The sequence below is a fragment of the Phalacrocorax aristotelis genome, chromosome 1 (assembly GCF_949628215.1).
Source record: "Phalacrocorax aristotelis chromosome 1, bGulAri2.1, whole genome shotgun sequence".
In the NCBI taxonomy this organism is placed as follows: domain Eukaryota; kingdom Metazoa; phylum Chordata; class Aves; order Suliformes; family Phalacrocoracidae; genus Phalacrocorax; species Phalacrocorax aristotelis.
Window position 1 is genome coordinate 101,191,916 of NC_134276.1, and position 16,720 is coordinate 101,208,635.

Below are 16,720 nucleotides of genomic sequence, written 5' to 3' on the forward strand. Positions count from 1 at the left end.
GATGGGCAGAATCATGCTAACCTGTGGAAATGTCAGCAGAGATGAGATGCCAGTGATGTGTCAGTTGATGCTATATGCTGCAATGTTAACGTTGAATGGGAATGGGTTGTAGATTGTGGAGGATTTAGCTCTGTATGTGTTTCCTAGGGTAACTGTACTATCTATACATGTGGAATGTCCCTTTTGAATACTACAAAGCTGCACTTCTAAATGCATCCTGACGATTTAGAAATGAAATATCAAATCAGTTTTAATAAGATGCTTTTTTTCACAAAACCTTTTCCCTTTTTATCTTCAGCTTTTGTTGTGAAACTTTCTTTTTGTAGCCTGATTACCGAAGAGTATTTATTGATTTTGAAAGCTCTGTAAACGAAATTATATTTTAGCTTGCCTAATAAAATATTTCTTACAGAATTGTTCACTATCATCTCCTGTGATTTTTTTGTTCTGTTCACACAGTTCCCAGCTGCATTATCTACCCCCAATGTAGAAAATTAAGTCAATGTAAAAGTATACTCTGTTTTTTAAAAAGAGGTCACGAATAGCCTTTCTTCCCTCGGTAGTCACCAGTGTTCTTTTACGCTTCATTTATATAGTTGGAGGATTTGGGAGAACCAGCTGGGCCCCCTGTCTGCACTCATCAAGAGTTAATTTCTGAGAGAGGTGCTGTTGTCATGAACAAGTGCAGAAGGTACTCCGGTGGTCCTGCCAAACAACAAGAGCTCTTAATTAGCAGCAATGTTCAATCAGACTGCTTAACCTGCCACAGAGTGGAGGAGGTCATGTTCCTTCCTGATGCACTGCCAGCCTAAAAAGCACCCAAGAACCGATCCCAAATGTTTGTGTTTTTTTTTTCTTTTTTGAAAACGTCTGCTTGGTTCCTAGAGGCAAGGAAGGCAAGGCATGATCTGTTCTTGAAAACTGTCATCAGTAGAGTGAATTTTTTCTTTTTTAAGGATGTAGGGTTTTCTTCTTCCCTACAGAATGATATGTGGTTTTGGGGGGAACACTATTTTTCATCATAGTACTGAAGAATATGAAAATTCATAGACTTCCTATGGCTTGATTCTGGTCCTGGAGGGGTTGCCCTGGACTCCAGTTATTTTGCGGAAGATTTGCTATTCTACAAAAATAAAAGTAGTGGCCAGTGATATTTTGCAATTCTTTGTTCCTATCAGCAGATCTTGTGATAATTGAATGCGTAACCGCTAATGATGTATAAAGCACTTCTCTGAGTTGGAGTGAAGTTTCTGAGAGCAGTGTGGCTGCCTTGGAGGCCACTAGCTCTAATATAGAGCTCAGGATGTAAAGTGCTACCTGATTAATGCCTTTGAAAGTCAAATTCTTGAGTCACTAATTATTGTCTATAGATTATGAATGTTAGATGTCTACATATGTATTGAAGTATTTTGTAGAATGACGATAAAAAGCACATGAACAAGGAGCCCAAAGTAGATAGTTTGTTGCTATATGAGCAACTCCAAATAAAGAGGTCTACTAAATAGACGAAATTTTTGAAAACAAAATGCAGCAAATGCCAGAATATCAGTAACAATAAAGTTTTGGGAAAACTTACCACTTGAAACACTGAAACTGCTTGTTTGCCCTTTTCAGTGGCAATTGGTAGTTGAAATAAGTAAAACAAGCAAACATCAAAGTTATGCCTGAGCCAGATCCCAAGGATCCTTATCTTTTGGTATATATTGATTATTTCAGTTGACGGTCCTCTTCCCCTGGAAGGATTTTGATTAATACCTTGGTGAGGGGGGCATTTTCAGGTTTTTTGTGGATTCACTTCTTTTCCATCTTAGTGTTCAAAAACTGAAACTGACATATATGATGCTGTATTGATGAATGCTTATTACCAATGAAAAAGGGAAATGAAAAGCTTGAGGCCCCTTCATGAAGTGAAAGAGTGTCAGTTTTTAAATTATAAATCTTGCTATTCTAACAGTACAATTCCAGTCAGCTGCAAGAGGCGCAAAGTTAAGGTAATGTTCATCAGGGATAGAAGTTGCAGTTGCAGATGATTAGCAGGAAGAGCAGGGGAAGGAGGAAACTGAAACTGTAACTACTGTTTCTATAGCTGCGCAGAAAACTTAATGAGTTTGTGTAAGACATTTCAGTTCTATACTCATTTCAACCCTTCCTTCTTCTTATTTGAAATACCTGAGATATTTTTTAATATGGGAAGAAAAGATCCCAGAAAGGCTTTTTGTTTGTTATAGCATGGGAAGATGCTGTAAACTACTGAGCTAGAAGAAACTAACTACTTGTAACCTTAAGTTAATATGGAGCATGTTTAATAGTGCAGAGGTCTTTTTTCCTAAAGAATAGTAGTATTTCTTTGTTTCTCAAAATTCCCTATTTTAAATGATTGAGATAATTCATTAAAACAAGAAAAAGATTTGCAAGACATGATAGTACAATTTACTTAAACTTAAAGGTAGGAAAGATTTTAATGAAAATGTAACCTCAACAGGATGTGAAGCAACTAATAAGTTAAATGTCAGCAGATTAACTCTATATTTTTGTGGTTTAACAATGATGGGAATTTAAGAGTATTGATACCAAGGACATATATTGCTCTATGGGAAGAATGAACTGAAAATATGGAATTCTTACCTAATTCTTATAATAATGTGTTTTTATATTAATTTCAGAAGTTTAATATTAATTATTCCTTTTTTATTTTTATATTTGGAAATAACCGTACATGCCCACGTAGGGGTATATGCATACGAACACAATGGGACAAATTTTTTTTTACTTTCTGAGAAGTCTGTTCTGCTGAGAAGACTCTTTGACTTGAAGGTATAAAGGTTTACTGTTTACAGCAACATTCAGGACCAAAATGGGTACCTGGGCTGAGATGAGCTAAGTAATTTCTCCAGTGTTGCTGCTTTGATGTTAACAAAGTCTCAGAATATAAAAAATATTCATTATTGCTGAAATAGTTATCTTACAAAACAGTAGCTGTCTGACAGCCATTTTCTACCTGTGTAAGAAAAAGTTGTTTCAGTGCTTGCTTTACTTGATTATTCTCCTAGATTAACTCCTGAGATTGATGCATAATAGCATGTGTTACAATGGAGCAGTGTTACGTGCAGGTGAAATAAAAAGGAGTGTTATGCTTGTAGAAACCTCTTTTTTTGCCTTTGCTTGCTTGTTTGTTTTTTTAATTAAAGCCTTGGAGTTTTAGGACAGCTAGCTGCATTAGTGATCTTCCAACTACTTTATGAGTAGCTTAAATTAAAAGAACCTTTTAATATATTTCCAGTGCAGACAGTTGTATACGTACTACTGTAAGTCTTCACTGTATCAGAAATAGCTTTAAAAAAAATTTGCTTCATTTGGATTTATGTGAAATTATAATCTGAACAAGAGAGTCACTCTCTCTGAGGAAGAAAAGACAGGTGATAGCCACAAGTCCCTTTTATAAGATCTTTGGTCTGGTGGGGAAAACCCATCTCAAAGAGGCTTCTTATACTGGCGACGTGTAGATGAAGTAGAATTTAGTGTATGTACCATTTTTGTAGCTTTTTTCCATCTAATTTATATCTGTTGAAAATAGGACCTTTGATGTCGCTAAAAGCAAGAATGACTTCTGTAAAGATTATAATGTAAACATAAATAAACGCAACCTTTCATTTTTAAGTTTGTACGTACGATTCAATCCACAGCATTCTGCGAGTAAGGATTTATCTTTTTAATGATTTGTGAAATTAAGTAGATTAGAAGCATGCCAGGACACATTATTCAGTATTTCTTTTCCAGCAAGGTTTGTAGGTGCCTGTGCTCTTAAAATAGAAACAAATAACTACATACCTGCCACCACTACTGAAGAAGTGTCTAATTACAGAAGGTGGCTGGCTGGTAAGATTCCTGCATTACCATAATGCTGTGTGATGGCACAAAGAGACTATCCACTTTCATAGGGGAAGAGCATGTTGGAAGTCTTTTGTCTTTCTGTGTAAGTGAAGATGTTGCATTAGTGGTTTTGTAAATGTATGTTTATCATGATGCATACAATGTTCTGATGCTTTGTACAGCTCAGGAGAGTACAGTGTATGTGCTGAGTAAGGATTTGAGACAAGAACGTCTGCTGTCTTCCTGAGAAGTGTGAATGCTGGGCTCTTGATGAAGCCAGTCAGCTTGTTATTTGTGGGATGCCAGTTATTGTCTTCTGGGGTTTGTTTTTCCTCTCCAGTTGCCATTTTGTCTATTGGTATGCTTTTATAAGTTCAAATTGAGATAAGGCTGGGAAGATGTAGGTAGCACTGTAAATAATTTCACTGCTGAACTAAGAAATTTTGTAAATATTTAAATATAAGTCTTGCTTTTAGCCTAGTTGCATCTACATAGTCTTACAATAATTACGTGCATTTTGTTTGCTGTCTTTTTGTAACTGACATTGTAAGCTAGGACAGTTAGATTCGGATAATAATTCTTCATGAAAGAATGAATTTCAGATGCCAAGCCCATGAACTGAAGCCTAGATTCAGTGGAAGGTGGCACGAAAAAGAGCATATCAATCCCTGAGGCTGTATAGTTTTCTTAATTATGGTAAATGTTGTATGAGTTAACCAGTCTACCAAAAGAAAAAAAAAAAGGAAGGAGAAGGAAAAAAGTATTTTTAAAGTGTATCTTATGAGCCTAAATGTACATGTAATATTTTGAGTGTTCAGATTGGACATGATGTTGAGGTTTTGACCGCTTTTTTCTCCTAAGGTCTTGGGAAGTCTCTTTTAGCCTTGAAGTCTTTCAGAAGAAAAAGTTAATCCTTGTCAGTGATGTTGCCCATCAGCTTATTCTTGTTCTATCATCTCATCTTATTCTTAAACTGTAGTATCTTTGAGACAGAAACCAATTCTACTGTATAATGAGTTGCGTAATGAAGTCTCCTTCATAATTGAGAGAGCATGATTACTTTCTGCCTGAACTTCTTTTGCAGTTTTCAGTTGGAAAATATTTTCTAAATTCCTTGCTGTGAAGAGCAAGGTAATACTGTGTTTTGCTGACAAACAGCTGCTGTAGTTTGTTGCTGAGGTGATTTCATGTAATGAGTAGAAGTATGATGTTTCCCACTGAGCTTTCTTTCCTAGTTTCTGAATTCCAGTGTTTGAATGTTTCTAAATCCACACCAAAAAAATATGTACCTTTAAAAATTAAGGTGTTGAAAGTGCAAATATCTCAATTTATTCTCTTAAATAAAGTGAGATGCCTACATTTATAAAATGCAGAAGGGTATTCCTTAAGCAGAAGTGGAACCAGGCAAATGTTCAGGATGGAACATGCCTACTACCATCACTAAATGCAATTGCACTAGAATTTTAGGTAGGCAGAAAGTAGTTGCACAGCTGGCATTTAGCCAGGGACCTAATATTACAGTTCTGGAATACCATGCATCAGTTATGTCACAGAATAAAAATAGAATATTCAGCATATTGCAATGCAGTTAACAGCAATGACTTCAAAGGGTATTTGCACTGTATTATGCCCATGATTCATAAATACTTAAAACTTCAAGACCTAAAAGTATCTTACAGCTCTGCAGAGAGGTGAACTTCTGTTCAGTTGTGTCTGTAATTTCACAGACTGCAGTGAGATTTAAGCATTTTTTGCAGTGGCCATACATGTTTTTTGCATCAGTATATCGGGACTGGGTCGTATGTCTTGGAATGCACTTGAAATGTCTTGGGTGGTTGCAGATGTACTTGATCTCATTTGTGTCATTACAAGCGGGAGAAGTCAAAGTAATTCTTTCTAACTTGCTTTAATGAGCATCAAAAGTAAATTTTGAAAAGGAAGAAGTGTCATGGAAGCTCACTGTTTTGATTTTTCAGCTCGAAGGAAATGATTGAACATTTGATTAGCTACCAAAGACCATATGCATTTAAAGGTGGGAAGGCCTGACAAAGTCAGTAGTTTCTTTTTTGCTTGTATATCATTTAATGTACAGTTTAGCTTATGTTGTTTTGCTGTAATCAATCTTGGATCTCTACTGCATGGATATGAGATCTGGATGCTGTATAGACACCACCTCCTTCTAAAATTTTCTGTGTACCTTGCCTTGCCTTGGATTATTAATCATAACAAATACTGTGGTTTTACTGTGCATCTGTTGCATGACCAGTGAAATATTAGTTGGCCTTGACATTCAGTAGATGGATGGAAAATGAAAGTCCAGGTGACTCCTGTACAGAGGCCTAGAACTAGACATGGTAATTTCCAAGTGCCCTGAAGCTGTTTCAACAGTGCTTTTCGGTGCATCGCAGTAGATGAGTTTTTGGTTAGAACTGCTGTCAGACATTCATTGTACTCTAAGGCAAAGGCACAGCATATTTGAATGTGTGCAACATCATATTTCTAGAATATGATGCCTGTGGTTGTGGGATAATAAGAGGTTTTACATAAAACCTTTTCCTATAATAATTTTGCAGTCATTTGCACATCCGCTGTTTGATTTATTTCTCTGACACCCAAGTGCCTTCGTCCCCAGCCGTGGGATATGTAATAACCATGATAGTTACAGCTCAATCTTAGACCATCGCTCTATTGTCTCCGATTTTTAGAAATACATGTTGCTGATCTGTGTCCCCTGTGAGATTAGAAATAGTATGAACAGGCCTTCACTGCCTGTGCAAAATCAGAAGTGTAGAGCCCGAACAAAGCACGTCCTTCAAGTTGCTCCCAATGAGGGATTTTGGTGAACATGCAAAGCTCTTCATAACATCACATATGCAGAATAATAACACAGGGTAGTAGAACAGTAGTGCCCAATATATCTAAGTCACTAACTGTATCATTTTTCAGAAATGGCGCTAGTATGCTTTTTGTGCTTTTATAGCATCATCCATCTGTGGTTTTTGAAATGCTTTGCCAACAGTTATCATGTAGCTTTCCAAGATCTCTTAGAAACACTGTAGATAAATAGTGATTAAATGCATATTAACATAGGGAAACAGAACCACAAAAATTATGATTTTGCTTTGGATCCTGTAAAGGCATACATGAAAAATTGTTTATGGGAAGCTCCCATACTGTCAAAGTATGATTGAATAGCCAGTAGTGACTGTCTAGACAAATCAAATTGATTCTATCTAATAATAGTAGATTGAAACCAAAGTTATAACCATTCCTTGCATGCAATCTTAAATATTCAAAACTACTAGAAGACGAGGGCTTTGATCAAAATTTCAGTGTTATTTCCCCCACACTTTGAGTGGCATGAAGTTTTTCTTACCAAGTGATACTGATAGTTTATCCTATGCAGCTTCTTGTTTCTTTTCTGTGATTAAAAAAAAAAAGAATAAATTATTTTCTTTGCTTATGTAAGTGATGTCTAAACTGAACTCTGCTATGCCTATGCCATCCTCATATGATAGCCCAATACGCATCCCTAACGCTGGGGTGGAAGAATGCTGGTCAAGACTGCACAGCTTTTGTGGCAACAGAAACTTAATCCCAGTGTGTCTGGGAAAGAGGCAGCCATGCGAACAGCTGCATTTCATGAGGCCTCATGGCAAACTGCCTTGCAGATAATGTTTTCACTGAGTTGCAAGACAACCAAAACCATCAAAATAGAGTCCAGAGATGTTAGTCAGCCATGCAAATAACTTTGTGTTCGTGTAGGAAGGCGCATCTATAATCATGTATTACTTCTTTCAGGTCCTTCAATTTACAGTGAATGCTGTTTAATTGGATTACCAAAAATTTGTCACTAGAAAAGGCCTGTGGGATTTTATTGATGTGTATGTGCACTGGCAACAAAAGGGGGGCTAAGGGAGCAACTTAATTTGACTGCAAACATTTTTTTTTCCAATTGCTAGAATGAGTTAATTTTTGTAAGCTTATGTACACCTATAGGATATTACAACCATTGTTTGGACTTACTTTCCACAGTGTCTGCTCCGCCTGGAAATAACTGCATAAGTTTTAGTGGGTTTTGCTTAATGGACAGATAATAAAGCGTTCTTCTGCTGTCACATTTTATATTTTATGATCTCTTTTCTAAAACTGAGTCATCTTTTCTTTGTATCCTGAAAGCTAATGAATACATGGAAATTCAATTATAGAAACTCTTCAATAACAAAAACAAATGTTCATGTCAGAGGAGGGATAGAGTGTGATAAATAATCAAATATGTATTTTATGTTAACGTCCAAGGACTATTTTTGACAGCAGGGTTTAAAAAAGGCATTTAAAATTGAGAACTTGACAATGCGTTTAATGATTTTGGAAACCACCTTGCTTTATCTGATATTGGAATAGCTAATACAAGCTTTATTGCTTGAAATATGTAACTGGAGGGAAGAATTTTTTTACTATTAAAAAGGTTTATAGTAGCTTTTAAAAATGGATAGTCATATACATAATTTATTTAAAAATAAAAATATACTAATAGGCTATAAGCAAATGTAACTTGATAATAATCAACCATTCAGTTGCTGCATTTTATTTTTTTAAAATCTTTTCGTCTTTTGTTCTTGCTAAACCACTGAGAATATCCAGGTAGTGTCACACTGTAAATACATGCCTCATACTTTGAGAGTTACGCTCCTTTTGTTGTATTTGGCTTGCAGCGCTGCTTGTCTCAGCTTTCAGGATCTGTAGAACAAAAAACCCCACCGGAGAATTAGGTTCTGCCCTGCGTATTGACAGAGGTCTATGTGGATATGTCTGCATTTGATTTTGGAATGAATGTTCCATTTCTTGCTGCATAAGAGTATCTGATGTGTAAAAGTACTCTGCCCGAGTTGAGCACTTAGCATATATCTCGCCTGTTAGTAAACTTCGGCTCTGCTTATGTTCTGATGTATAGCCATGGAATTAATGTAACACTGCTGCAACTTGATACCTGAAACAGTTTAGTCTCTATCCATGGGAAATGCCCCTAGAATACCAGAAAACCTGTGTGTTTATGATCTGAACATGTTCATGATAAGAACCCATATGTTGGGTGATAGTCAGTTCATTTACTGCTCTCTGAAGTCAGTTCTTTCTGTCTGTTCTGCTAATACTAGCAGGGATTTTGTGTGAGAGAGAATCATTTCCCCGTGGTAGTTGGACTGCAAAGATAAAAGATGTGCAATTGCTGTCTGTGCCTTGTGTTTTACCTGTGCTTGGCTTTGTCAACCTATAGTACGTAAACTTCAGCCCCATTTGAATTTCTCTTGTTGAATCATTTGAGCACCCTTGTCACGTCTCAGAACCACAAAATGATGGTTCCTGGCCCAGGGTTTACAAATTGTGAATCAGAAAAAGACTTACAGGGACAGGATGACTGTGGGATGCTAGACTGAATGATAGTGAAAAGGATCTCAAAAGTGAACACAAGGAGCTTATATTTGCTGCAACAGAGAAATTATCCCATTAAAGAAAACAAGGGTGATAGGAAGATGGATTTTACAGGTTTATTCTGGATGGATAGGAATATAGTGTTCTGTTATGTTCAGTCTTACATCCATAGTTGAAAAGTCAAAATTATTTATGGAGTACTCGTTGAAAAAGCCACTTTTTAAAAAAACACCTGAAAGGAAAAGTATTTCCTCACCTTATTCTTTCTCAGTTATATTCAACACTAAATATATTGTGAAAGGTGGAGGAGACAGACAGCTGCAAACACTTGACATTTACAACTGCAACTTTATTAATTCTGTGAAGAGTTTCTTATTGAAATTCTGTTAGTGGAGAAAGGGAAAGGTGATCATTTTTTCTTCAGTGATCTTCCTCCTTTTAGATGCTTAACTCCTTAGTACCACAGCTGAAGTGTTTAAACACCCTTCTTAAAACTAAGATCCATGTGGAGTGTGTGTTACCAAAGATCTTCCAACTCTTAAAGCGAGTTATGACCTGTTGGATCTTTTATCCAAAATCCACGATCGTTTTACAGAATAGGTTTGCATGTTGCATTAGAGCTTCTTGGGCTTGGGAAATAGCTCTGACTTTTCAAAAAATCCAAATGCTTTGCCTAGGAATGATACATTTAACATTAGCACTCAGAGTGCAAAGCAGTTCCCTAAAATCACTTTATCTGGGCCAGTATATCAGTTATGGAATTGCTTTTTACCTTTTCTTGGAATAAAGGAATTTAAGGTGCTACAGCTAAGGCTGCTGTTTTAACTATAGCACAAAGAACCATTTAATTGACTGGCTTGTTTCCATTTGTACTGTATTTGTAGTTGTTCCTTTGTTAGTCATGGTTTAATTTAATCTGCTTTGGGCAAAGTGGATGGCATCTAAAGGGTTGTTGAAGATTACAGTTATTGATCTCCCTGCTTCAGCATCTAAGATTGTATTTTCATTGTTGGATGTATGCGTTTTGAGAAGATTGCTTGTGTTTTTCTGATTTCACTTAAGCAATGTTCACGCTTATTTGTGTTGCATGTGACTTTAGCGGTTCTGCTGATTCACTTACTAGGCCAGACTGCTGAGGCTTCGTATCTGCCGATGCTTCAGAGCAACTCAGTAATTTTCATTTATAATTTGCATGACAGAATTGGGGATATAATTATCAAAAATTAAATTCTGTAGGGAGGAGCTATAAGGTTTTAGGAAGGTACGTTTCAAACTACTAAACAATCTTGATGATTCAAAGAATGGCCTGAAATAAATAGGATGTAGTTCTTTACTACATAGATTAATAAAGAGAGGCAAATCATTAAATGAAGATAGGGTGGTTGGATATCAGTTTTCAAGAGAGGTTCTGGAAGTTTGAGTCAGCAGCTGAATATAGGTTAAAAAAGAAGTCTTACTCTTGTAAGAAAGGAGGTGAGGACTGAGACGGAAATTCATACAGAAGTGCTTAAAAATGTGCTACATGTAAAATATACAGAGTAATCCTTCCAGTTCTGCTCAACACTGGGAGTGTTTAACTGGAGTTATTGGTCCAGTTTTCAGCACCAGGCTTCAAAAGGTGTGGATTTGCTGGGCACAGTACAAAGCAGAGAAAAGGGAATAGTTCAGGGTCTAGGAAATGTGACTCCTTAGATGGGGAGAATGCAATATGAAAGAACTATGTTTCTTTCATCAAAAGAAGACAAGACGGGTGTGAAGAAACCTTTACTAATGCCAGTGGTCCTTTATGGAAAGAAAATTAATACGCATTTCTCCATTTTCAGTGGGTATGGGGCAGCGTTTGAATGCAGAAATACAGATGCAGTAATTTTTCCTTTAAAATTGCTAAAGAGAGGTAGTTTGCCTAAGCAAGCTGTCGTTTCTCCATCATTGCCAATTTTTATGAATAGTCCAGAAAAAGTTTTACCAGACACAGAAGAGGAAGGCATAAAGCACTTGAGGTTCCTTCCAACCCTCTGTGTCTGTGTATAAAATTGTATCTTCAAGTTATACTGTAGCTGTTAGCACTGACCTGTTGTTAGAGTAGGGTTTCAGCTTACTTCCGTGCAGCTGAGGCTCATTGTGCCATGATTACAAATCTGGGTGCTGGAATATAGCCTTCTGCTAGTGGGGTGGATTTTTACGTTGCACAAATGTGCTAACTACTGATGTTTTTCTCCACATACACATTTTATTAATTTCTATTTCTGAGCATTTTTGTGTAGTACCATGTATATGTCAGTGCTCATGCTTCCCATTTAAGACATTCTTCCCCGTCCATTTTTTTCCTTCTCCAGAGCCAAAGGAATTATTTTCTACAGACCACCCTAACTTTGGATAAAAACTTACTGTTTCATTTAAAAGTAAATACCACCATGTCTGTCTCACAATTTCGGCTTGCTTAGTGTTAAGTACTGCTAAGAGTCATAGTATCATATAACTAATCCTCCAAGTCTTCCTCCTTCTCTTTGATGCTTGCTTCTATTGCATGTGATCCAAATGGTTCTGCTCATTCACTTACTAGCCCAGAACACCTCTGCTAAGGCTTCACATTTGACTAAGCTTTAGTACAACTCACTTCAAGTGTCAGGGTCTACTGAACACCTGTTTGGTAGAAATGTGTCAGTAAAGCTGAATGAGAAAGTTTCTTTTCTATGCCTGTATTTTGCTTTCACTTTACAGCTAAAGAATGCACAAAAAAATTAGGTAAAGTAGGACCCAGAGGCCAGTCAGGAGGTTCAGAAATTATTTATGACAGATTTCAACTACTACTCTGTGAGTACTGATTACATATCCGACAAGCAAATGCAAGAATGCCATGTCATCAAACACATGCACTGAGAGCTAGTCATGGACAACAGGACTTGTGACCAGTTCCTGGCTGTTGAGATACAACAACAGAGTAGCGCTGCAGCAGAGTTGGGGGAGAGGGAGAAATGGCAGAGCGTGAGGCATCTTACGGTTTTCTTTGGTTTTCATACAAGAAAGTGGAAACACTGTTCATAGCAATACACAGTTAGAATTTGACATGTTACATTTTTCAGTATTTGCAAGTAATTCCTGAGTTTACTAAGGTAATGCAAGAATGAAAGGCATTTTTCCTTTGACGATATTTGGTATATTCAGACTTCATCCACTATGTACAAATGTCAGTGGTCGCTGCTCAGAAAAGTGGCAAGGTGCCAAGATCCAAGTACAGATTTACCTGGGGACCTATATGGTTTCTTGCCCCCAAGCAATTGCTGCTTAAGCAGCAGGCATGACCCACATAAATGATTCAGGATGGTTGTGCAGCCCTCCCCACTTGGTTGTCAGCTCCCTCCAGTTCAGGGCTTTACCATTCATCCATCTCTTATGGTAAGAGGTATTTGTACGTATTTTACTGTCTTAAACTGGGCATTCCTTTGAACTTTACAGAAGTAGGAAGTTACTGCTGTTCTTGGATTTGAAGAATTTGAAGTAACAAGGCTACATGGGGACCTTTGGTTTTTCTCCTACCCACCCTAACAAAAAGAATCCACTGTTCTGGGATTTGAGTATCAGCTACATTTTGTGTTGAGTCTGTGGTTAAAGTCTACATTATGATGACTGTTTCTGGAGTCTACAGAGGATGCTGTGGCCAGCATAAAGTAACTTCCTTATTTTGAAATCCATTCTTAATCACCCATGAAATTAACTATTGGATTCTGCCTTCAAGTTGGCACAGTCTAATAGTAGAGGTTTTAAAAATATTTAACAACATATTTGGAAACAGAACTTTTCTGTTCTTTATTTATATGTTTTTGGATGTTGGCTCTTGCATGAGAAAAGTGCTGTATGCTTTAATACTGAATTTAGAAATCTTGTGGTTTCTGCTGGCACTGTGAGGGAGCAGCTAGTATAAGACTCTGGTACCTGATGAGAGCATTTTTGTGTTTTAATTATTAGACTCATGAATACAGAGCAAACTGAGTTCAGCTATTGTGTTTATTGCCTTTTTTTTATTCACCATTAAAAAAACAAAAAGGCAATATTTTTTCTGGGTTGCTATCTCTTAACATGATCTGCAACTTGAAATCAGAAAAAAGTATCATCAGTTCTTTCTTCGGACAGGAAACAAGGAATTGCAGAGAAATTCTATTTAGGGATGTTGAAGTGTAATGTTCAGGATTTATAATCCAGCTCAATACTTCATTTCAAGTCAGCTCAACAATGAATTGGAAGTGCATATAGGACTTTTATGCCTCACAAAGGTTCTGGTTAGGATAGCCCATGTTGCTACTCTGGTTGATAGGCCAGACTCCTCATCCAAAAATGCATCCCCTAGGAAGCATTGCATGGCTTAACAAAGGGGAACCACAAGTTAGATGGCAAATGTAGCTCCTTACAGAACCTGAGTCTTCAGGGAGAAACTGAGGGATGCAAAAACCCGGTTGTGGTACCATGGGCAGATACATTTTAAAGTTTAAACAATTCAAAACTTTAGCATTTCCATATATTTGATGCAACATATATGTTTGGCTAGGCTGAAAATGCCTCCAAAAAGTGTTAAGTGTTTCAGAGGAATAATGGCAGCATTTCAAACAAATTAATTCCTCCCTCTGTTAGAGAACAGTGGTTTTTCTGAATCTGTATTTTCTATGAAAAATTATGTATATGGAAAACACCCGATCAGGTCTAATAATGCCTTCTAAAAAAAGAATAGTCCAAGCTTTACTTCCTGAACAAAATATTTCAAACGATAACTAAAATTTTAGATCTCAATTTCCATTATCTAAGAATTTCTTCAAAAAATGGCTCTCACTAGGACACCTTTTCTTTAAACAAAAAAATACCTTTTTTTCCCAGGTTCACATTAAATTTTTCCTTTTGCATTAATCTCTTCCATTATAATTAAGAAATTTCTAGATGCTACACATCTAGGGTTTTTTAGTAAAGAAGGAAAAAAAACCTGACATTTTTGTCTGTGGGCGTTTTGCAATTAAATTCTGGGCTTATTGACCTTGAAGGAATACAGTGCTTTTGATTGCTTTTGCATGGCAAGAACACGTTAGTAATAACTTTTTTCAAAGATTTTGTATTTCATAGCGCTTAATGGAAAAAAAGACATGCAAGTGAAATAATTGTGCTTTACCAGTCAGTTTATGAAGCCACAGTTGCTTTATAATAGTTGTAACACCTGGTCAAAATTATGAAGATTTGATTTAATGCCAAGTAACGTGACAAATTACCATCTTCATGATGATGCTTGTAACATACATTGTACAATGTACCCCATCTCATAGAAATAAGAATATGAAAAAGCATTCAGAACTTGCAAGAAGCCTTGTTTGTATTTTTAAATTACACGGTGAGAGAGGCACGTGGAAATTTTAAAATTGAGACGCATGCTTTTGGCCAAGAAGAAGAGTGGCAACAAAGAAATTTGCATGAAATTTTAGTTAATTGTTTTTGACATTAAATATATTTTTCAGAAAGAATGTTAAACTAAACAACTGGTTACCCAAAGGTGAAATCTGCTCTGTAGACCACAAGAAATGTCAAACAATGTAAAAATGTGTTACCTCCTGTTTTAGTGTAGGAAAACTACTGAGTGTACCTTTAGAAAGAGGAGAAAAAACAAAATTATTTTTCATTTAGCATTGGATTAGGAAGACTAGAAATTTGCTACGTCTTTAGGTTTATAGCACATTACCATTATCATAAACCACCAGGGCCTAAATTTGGAGCACAATATATGTTGCAGGCATAAAATAAAAGAAACAAAAGCAAATCACAGAGGAAAAGTCAAAGGCTTTTAGAGTATGATCTTAGCTATAAGTTACTTCTGTGATTTAAAGTATGATTGGTTTTGATGAAACTTTCAATAGTAGAAGGATAAAGGAAAAATTATGAATATAAGGAAAGTAAGTGTATTTGCTAAATTTTGAGGTCTTCTACAATTACTTGGCAAGGAATGGATGGCTTTTTATTGAAATGCTTTAATTTTTCCCAGTTTGCAATGGAAAGCTCTGTGAAGTATGTGGGGAGGGCAGTTAGTTTCTGCTTACAGAGAATTCTTTTTCATGCTCACTTTAATTTACACGATATGTCCAGTGTCTTTTGTTCTACATTAACCCTAACTGTTTGAGTGGCTACTTGGGAATAACTTCATCACTTCTGTGGTGGAACGTGGCAACTGTTTAATACTCTGTATGATTTAAGACAGGAAATGAAGTGCTGTCCTAGTAAATTGCAGAGAAATTTTCGCAAGGAAATGTAATTACCCGGACTAGAAATTGGCCAGAATATCAAGGTAAAATCGCTGCGTATGCAAAAAGTTCTGGTTTGCTGTTTTATCTGAGAGGTGACTTTAAGTAATATTGTGTTAATCCAGAATCATGATGGATTACTTTTGAGATCCTAATGCTTGCGATGCCTCACACTGTAAGTTAGTGAATCCAATGCTTATTTAGGACAGATTTGCCACCTCACTGAAATGCTGTTGTTTCTTGCCATACTGTAGAGGGTTACGTTAAGGTTTCCCTCTCAGACAGTGACCAAACTTGTACACTCTTATCTAATGAAGTGTGATGAAATTACTGTTAAAAGTGACATCACTACAGGCTGCATTGATCTTATGTTTTAAATTTTTTATAGCCTCCATACCGTGCTTTACTTCGGACAAGAGTGGTTAGATCTGGTTTTGATCAATAAGTTTATAACTTTTTATTCCACCCTGAAGATTCTATTCTTAACATGTTATGATAAATATGTTTCACTGCATTCCAGTAACTATTCTGTTTCTTAAATCTTGGCACTGGAGTTCATTTTTTTAATGAAATCTGTTTCATTTCTATTTTCTTACGTTAACTTTTCAGTATGCTTCAGGTAGCTTTTTCAAATAAAGAAAAGTCATGAGTTGAAAAGATTACTTATCATAGGAAAAAATCAAATAAATTGTTCAAAACAGTAGAGGTTTTTGCTTTTCAAATCAAAAATCGAAACAACTTAAACTCCTAAACTCTCCTCACATCTCCCTTGGGAACTCCCTCCTTTACTGTAACTTTGTGGTCTTGATGATATTCACAGAGAAGCTGATTTACTGAATAAAGAAGTTCTTTAAGTTTTCAGTTTTGGAACATTACCAGTGTGTCTGAACCCAGGTTTCAAATTTTACTGGCATTTTGTTGGCAAACCAATTTTTTGGAGTCCTTTCTTATTTGGGTATGTTTCCTGACACCTTTGGCTGTATGGTACTGTGTTTAAAATTCTCTTTTTCTTTTTTCAAGAAGAAAAGCCTATAAACATATACAAAGGACTAATTATAAAATATCTGGTATAAAAATAGAGAGACAAGAAAATTACCAGCTGAAAAATGCAGTGAGCAGAAAAAATGAGCATTTAATGGTAGAGTTTTACC

At 36.3% G+C, this 16,720-nt stretch overlaps 1 protein-coding gene across 6 annotated transcripts in view; it reads left to right on the forward strand.

Moving 5' to 3' along the window:
- The window catches only part of HLCS (holocarboxylase synthetase), a 128,978-nt gene that overhangs the window by 92,624 nt on the left and 19,634 nt on the right, over positions 1–16,720 (forward strand). The window lies entirely within an intron of this gene.